Source organism: Strongylocentrotus purpuratus, unplaced genomic scaffold (assembly GCF_000002235.5).
Source record: "Strongylocentrotus purpuratus isolate Spur 01 unplaced genomic scaffold, Spur_5.0 spur5_scaffold_15, whole genome shotgun sequence".
NCBI classification, from domain to species: Eukaryota; Metazoa; Echinodermata; class Echinoidea; order Camarodonta; family Strongylocentrotidae; genus Strongylocentrotus; species Strongylocentrotus purpuratus.
In genome coordinates this window covers 18,396,490-18,404,302 of record NW_022145600.1, presented here as the reverse complement: position 1 = coordinate 18,404,302, position 7,813 = coordinate 18,396,490, and positions in this window count along the sequence as shown.

Here is a 7,813-nt window from a genome sequence, read left to right as displayed (position 1 = left end):
CCGCATTTTGAGTATGCAGACAATGTGCATGTGGTCGTCATCTTCTGATAAATATCTTGATCGGTTACAGAAACTACAGAATAGAGCGGGGAGGATCATTTTGAAGATAAATCGGCAGTCATATATATCCAATCAACAATTGCATGATATCCTAAAATGGGATACTTTGTCCCTACGGCGTACTAAACACATGCGGTAACCCGACACATGCTCCGCCGACGATTGCTCCGCCGACATTTACTCCGCAAAACGCGACAATTGCTCCGCGACATTTGCTCCGCGACATTTGCTCCGACGTCAAATGCTCCGCCGACAGTTGCTCCGCCGACAGTTGCTCCGCCGACAGTTGCTCCGCCGACAATTGCTCCGCCGACAGATGCTCCGCCGACAATATTGCTCAACCGACAGATGCTCCGTCGACAATTGCTCCGCCGTCAATTGCTCCGCAAAACGCGACAATTGCTCCGCCGACATTTGCTCCGCCTGAAGCGACACTTGCTCCGCCGACATTTGCTCCGCCGACAATTGCTCCGCCGACAATTGCTCCGCCTGAAGCGACAATTGCTCCGCCGACATTTGCTCCGCCTGAAGCGACAATTGCTCCGCCGACATTTGCTCCGCCGACAATTGCTCCGCCGACAATTGCTCCGCCTGAAGCGACAATTGCTCCGCCGACATTTGCTCCGCCGACATTTGCTCCACCGACATTTGCTCCGCCGACAATTGCTCCGCCTGAAGCGACAATTGCTCCGCCGACATTTGCTCCGACGACATTTGCTCCGCCCAAAAAGTGTCCCATAAACTACAAATGCTACTAGTACTACGACAAATGCTTCGCCGACAATATTTTCTTTACACCTATTTTTTTCGTTTCTTTTTTTCTTCTTCATTTTCTGAATGCATTTCTTGAAATAATGTAGATGAAATGAAATGAATGAATGTTGATGAAGTGGGAGGAAAAAGGAGTTACCTAAAAGTCATTTCGAATATACTGAAATAACTTTCCATCTATCACTGTACGTCCCATATAATGTATACTAAACACTCATTACATGTCGTGGGAAGTTTTTAAAAAAAAGTAGAGCAGCAAGCCACATTCCCCAATACGCGCATACCTCCTAGTTAATTTCAAGTAGCTCATCAATATGTAATACCTGAAATTACCTCGATCAATGCATCTTACTAGGTAAAGCATTATACAATGTAATAGGTCATCATGGAAGTTTAGAAAATAAGTAAGGGGGATTTACCAAGTGTTGATCTTTTTAAGAGTTTTATAAAGAAACAAAAAGATATTGAATATTTCTCAGCGAAAAAAAGGAACAAGCTTGTTTCGCATTTTAAGAAATGGCGATTTGACTTATGATACTCATGTTGATTTAACTTTTATTCCTGTGCCCCCTCACTCCCCTTTATGCACTGGAGTTCAAACTATGATTTATATGTGTACAGTGTATTTTTTTTTACTATAATGTTTTTTTTAATAACTTTCTTGTCCTTTCATTATTGTTAGTTGTTCTTATACATATTGGTTTTTTTGTTTGTCTAATTATTACCAATAACTTGTAAATATGTAATTTTAATATGATTGAAAATTTAATAAACACACAAATATAAAAAAAAGTTTAGAAAATAAGGGCACTTATATACGTAAGGAAGAGAACCCATTCAGACGGGAAAATGAGATGGCAGCCTTTCTGCTTATTCACATTTATACAAATCATTTTGTTGCAGTTTGATGTTAGTTCTTCATGATAAGCCAATTGCTCTTCTTCCGGTGGCTTCGTGAGTCCCTTAAATTATTTAGTGAAAACAAAGTACTCGAATGAAACGGAGTGTTTTGCACACTAACATATATATATTAAAGCTACATACACTTAACTAAAGGAAAGAAACCTTTAGAAAATGGACTGGATATTATTGAAAATATTATTCTAAACAAGAATGTACTACATGATTGTATTACTTTACGTTTCAATTTCACGAGAGAAATAGAACTCGAGAGGGGGAGCAGAGAAGAAGTGGTGGAAATGAAAGAAGACTAATAGCATGAGAGGAAGAAAAGAGCAAAGAAGACAAGAAAACGGTGTAAACAGGAAAAGGAGGAGCATGGGAGAGGGAGAAAGAGAGAGAGAGAGAGAGAGATAGCCTTGAGCTTTGGATCAGCTAATGAGTAATACATGAAACAGATTTTGAGCGGAGTAATTATCTTTCGCCAGAGAACTTGCGTAAGGAGCTATAATTTTATTTTTTATTTTTTTAAATCAAACATTATGGGGAATAGCAAAAAACGGTTGTCTTTTTTGCTCTTTTCTTTCCTCTCATGTTATTAGTCTTCTTTCATTGAGGTAATTTCAGGTCTTACATATTGATGAGCTCTTTGAAATTAACTAGGAGGTATGCGCGTATTGGGGAATGTGGCTTGCTGCTCTACTTTAAAAAAAAAAAAAAACTTCCCATGACATGTAATGAGTGTTTAGTGTACATTATGTGGGACGTACAGTGATAGATGGAAAGTTATTTCAGTATATTCGAAATGACTTTTAGGCAACTGCTTTTTCCTCCCACATTATCAACATTCATTCATTTCATTTCATTTACATAATGTCATGAAATGCATTCAAAAAATGAAGAAAAGAAAGAAACAAAAACAACCCGTGAAAAAAAAATATTGTCGGCGAAGCATTTGTCGTAGTACTAGTAGCATTTGTATTTAATGGGACACTTTTTGGGCGGAGCAAATGTCGTCGGAGCAATTGTCGGCGGAGCAAATGTCACCGGAGCAATTGTCGCTTCAGGCCGAGCAATTGTCGGCGGAGCAATTGTCGACGGAGCAATTGTCGGCGGAGCAATTGTCGGCGGAGCAAATGTCGTCGGAGCAATTGTCGGCGGAGCATATGTCACCGGAGCAATTGTCGCTTCAGGCGGAGCAATTGTCGGCGGAGCAATTGACGGCGGAGCAAATGTCGGCGGAGCAAATGTCGGCGGAGCAAATGTCGGCGGAGCAAGTGTCGCTTCAGGCGGAGCAAATGTCGGCGGAGCAAATGTCGGCGGAGCAATTGTCGCGTTTTGCGGAGCAATTGACGGCGGAGCAATTGTCGGCGGAGCAATTGTCGGAGGAGCAATTGTCGGCGGAGCATCTGTCGGCGGAGCAAATGTCGGCGGAGCAACTGTCGGCGGAGCAACTGTCGGCGGAGCACCTGTCGGCGGAGCATTTGACGTCGGAGCTAATGTCGCGGAGCAAATGTCGCGGAGCAATTGTCGCGTTTTGCGGAGTAAATGTCGGCGGAGCAATCGTCGGCGGAGCATGTGTCATGGAACCACACATGCACGTTATGATGTTTAAAATACTGCATGGCCTGACTCCTAATTATATAAATGAAAATGTTTCTTTTAGAGTTACTAGATAGTCACTTCGTAGTCAATTTAATCTTGCCCTTCCTAAACCCAGGACAAATTACTGTAAAAGAACCTTTGTATATAGAGGCTCAGTATTGTATAACGGATTACCATTGGCCTTACGCAACTGTAATACATTGTCTTCATTCAAGAGACTTTTGAGTTGTTTATAAGTTTACTTCACACAATTCTCTTTCTATAAATACCAGTTTCTTTTCTCTATACTGTCTGTCCTGGATATTTAATTTCTTACTATATTTTGCTTGAGAATTTATGTTTTGCCATTTTTTCTTTGTCGTTTTTCTTTGTCGTTTGTTAATGTATATTGTTATTTATTGTATTGTTTTACTGTATCATTTCTGGTCCCCATGGAAGACCAGCGGTATCATAATGATACCGCTGAATATGGGCTATCCAGCCGTTTATTTTATCTTGTTATTCATTATTCTATTTGTTATTATATTACTGAATGCATGATGTCTTTTATACGGAAATAAAACAAACAAACAAACAAACAATTCAACATGGAAAAATGTCCAAGTTTTCAATTACGAAAAAAATAAAGGCTTTTGAATTTGCAAATGTCATACGTAAAAACATCATTCTGTATAATAACAAAAATGTGTCTTAAAATACTTTTATGCGGCAAATAAATAAATACATTTTGTTTATTGAGTTTGCAGACTAATGGACGATTCTTTTGGGCACAATAACGTACCACACAGGCGCGTACGCAGGGGGGGGGGGTGTTTGGGGGTTAAACCCCCCCCCCCTTTGGTATTTTTATGTGTGTAAACCCCCCTAAAAAAAAACTAAAACCCGCCCCTTTGGATTTTTTTTTTTTTTTAATTATTAAAAAAAAAAAAAAAATTGTTGTCCCCATGGCTGACCTAGGAAAGGTGACCTTACCCCCCCAACGGAGCAAAATGTCAAATTTTCAAATTTCGAGACCAAAAAAAAAAAAAGGTGTCCTCTTACCCCCCCCCCCCCCCCCCCCCCCCCCCCCAGACCGACTTTTTGGCCGGCGCGATTTTCAAATTTTCCTGAGTCGTTGCGAAATTTTGGACCCGATTTTAAACCCCCCCCCCCCCCCCCCTTCAAAAAATCCTGCGTACGCCACTGGTACCACATACCCAAACGCTTTAACATTTTTTTCTTCACTTTTTGTGACATTCATGTATGATCTCCTCATTTTTTTTAATGATCTTGAAACCTCAAAATACAAATTAATGTTCATTTTCAAACTTATCAACCTTTCAATTTCAAATGTTAAAAAGGTCATGTTGACAACCTCACTTAATCGGTTGCTACCCATTCAAATAACAAATTCATTAGAACAGTCTAAAAGTTGGGGGCAGTAGTGCAAGAACCTAGCTGGTCTCCCGACCGTCCAGGGGAAACTTCCCTCCTACATGAGTAAAATACAAAGATGTAACATAAAAAAAAGAATAGTAAATCTATATGAGATTTCATAGGTTTTTATATTTATATAGGCCTAAACATGTATATATAAATATATATATATGCATATCTATATACACTCCCTGATGAAGCCCTTGGGCGGAAATACAAAGTTTCAGACATTCGTATTGATTTATATACTTCCAACCTGTTCCATTTTCTGAAGCAGAAAATATTCAAAATAATAGTTACTATTATGCATAGGCGTTTGAAAATTCTGTTCCTCCCACTCCTCCCCCCCCCCCCCACGAATAGTGGGGATGGTAAATATCATAAGGAGGGAGGGGGTTAGAATGTATGAGGAGTAGATAAATGTGAAGAGAACGAAAGAGGAACCCCCCCCCCTCCATTATTGCATTGTAAATTCAATCAACCAGTACGACCAGTGCAACCCCCCCCCCCCTCCACCATGACGCCAGCACCCGCTTAATATGCTATTTTCGTAATAATCTATATGCTTTCGTGAAGTGCCTCGATGCGAATTATTTCATTCACCTGTTACGAATTAATGTATCTCCATAATCAGAATGCGAATTGTGTTGTTAGGTAGGACGAGCCATAATGTTTGTCCTACCAGGGACGTGATAGAGAAGGACTGGAATCAAGCCGCTCTCCTTTGACCCATGCTCAAAGCCGCCGAAAAATTATGCGCTAATCTGCAACTGTTGACCAGGTGGTGAGATAAAGAACGCATGAAATTTTAGGATTTAGCATTCCTACATCAGAAATGGTATCACAGCAACTGTTCGCTGTCCCTTTCAATGATTTCGCATCAATTTTCAGGCGTAGTAGTCAGGGGGGGGGGTGAGGGGGGGGGGCACCCCCCCCCCCCCCCCCCCCCCCCAAAAAAAAAAAAAAACCGCCGGTCGAAAAAAGAGAGAGAGAGAGAGAGAAAGAAGAAAAAAAAAGTAATAGGACGTAGGAAGAAAAAGGGAGAAAGAGTCGAGAACGGTATAACGAATCTTCTTCTTTCTCTAGTAATTCAATGAAACGTCAACGCTTCGCGCGAGAGGGGGGGGGGGAAACAGAATTCAGACAAGGATTAAGAGTCGAGAACGGTACTTTGAGTCGTCTTGTTTCTTTGATGATTAATGAAACTTCAAAGTTTCCGCGCTTTGCGCGGGAGGGGAGGAAACTGATTTCAGATAAGGATTAAGAGTCGAGAATGGTACATCGAATCGTCTTCTTTATCTAATAAATTAATGAAACGTCAAAGCTTCCGCGCTTCGCGCGGGAGGGGTACTGAATACAGATATGGGTTAAGAGTCGAGAAAGGTACAACGAATCGTCTTCTTTGTCTAATAATACGTCAAAGCTAATTCCGCGCTATGCGCAGGAGGGGCGGACTGAATTCAGATAAGGATTATGATGATTCGAGAAAGGTACAACAAATCGTCTTCTTTCAAAGCTTCCGCGCTTCGCGCGGGAGGGGGGAACCTCCCCCCCCCCTTCCCTGCACCCCCCCTAGTTTTTCCCGCAGTGGAAGCGCGGTTCGGAGCATGGAACTTCAAAGCCAAGTGGAATGTTACACATCCATTGTTACGCTTTAGAACTCACGAATGCGTTTGAATAAATTACAAGAGTTACCACTCCTTTCTTTCACCTCCCTGGTCCTACCTATAGCAATTTGCATTCTGACTATTGAAATACAATTATTTGTAACAGTTGAATGCAATGATTTTGTAACATGGCACTTAAAAAAAGATTCATGGATTAAATTTGATTTCATTACGAATATGGTCTATTATAGATGGGACCACGATCTTATTCACAATAACAATATATCACCATTACCATGATTGTTATACCGAATGTTCGTGCATGCATCGGAAGGTTCCAATTTAAAAAAAGTTTTAAAATGTTCGCAATGCATGCCCATGGTGAAGTTGACTTTATAATTGGTTCTGTTTGGAGCCAGAAGGACGTTAAGTCCGTGTAAAATTATATGAAATAATGCCATTCTGGCTCCAAAACAGACGAGTGTGAATATGAGTGACGGTTCATATTCCGAGGATGATTTCCCGCATTAGCTAGCTATTAGGTAAATTGCCATCACTATTATCCATACCAATATTATTACTTTCCTCACGAGTAAGACCAATTATCAGGAGCAGCTATCATCACCCTTGAAACTCATCAAGTATTTATCACCAAAATTACCATCACTACAATAGCACGTTATCTTTCATCTCCTGCTACCAATATCCCTAATTATCCTCAATCCTCTCCTCAATAGACAATTTTTGTAATTAATTACATTTAATGCATAAATCTTTACAAATTATTTCATTAGTACCTAAGGGGCACAGTATGTTTTTGAGACATGGAGTGTTTTAAAAGGTCGTTCCTCACGAATAAGACCAATTATCAGGAGCAGCTATCATCATCCTTGAAACTCATCAAGAAAGAATCACCAAAATTGCCATCTCTACAGTGACATATTAATTTTCATCTCCTGCTACCAATATCCCTAATGCCACGGACACCTCCACAATCCTCTCCTCAATAGACCATTTTTGTAATTAATCAAATTTGATGCATAAATCTTTACAATTCATTTCATTAATACCTATAAGGGGCACGGTAGGTTTTTGAGACATGGAATGTTGTAAATGGTCGTTGGGTATCAAGGTGTTCAGGGCACCTTTCTGCACAATTTCTAGGTACTTGAAATTATGCGACTGGAAAAATATGGCCGCCATGTATTGTATATATAGCTACTGTTGAACGAAGTCGGAGATTACTTTTCAAGGGAACCTCATCTTACCGTTTGAGTGGTGTCATATGAAAGAAAATTAAATTTCCTACAAGATGATAACAAAACAAGAAATGCCTAAAAATACATATTTTCCCATAGACATCCCCATGTGGACATTACATGAACCAGATAGACTTCATTATCACCAAATTAGAAAATATAAAGACGTTTCAGAACGTACTGCGGATCGTATAC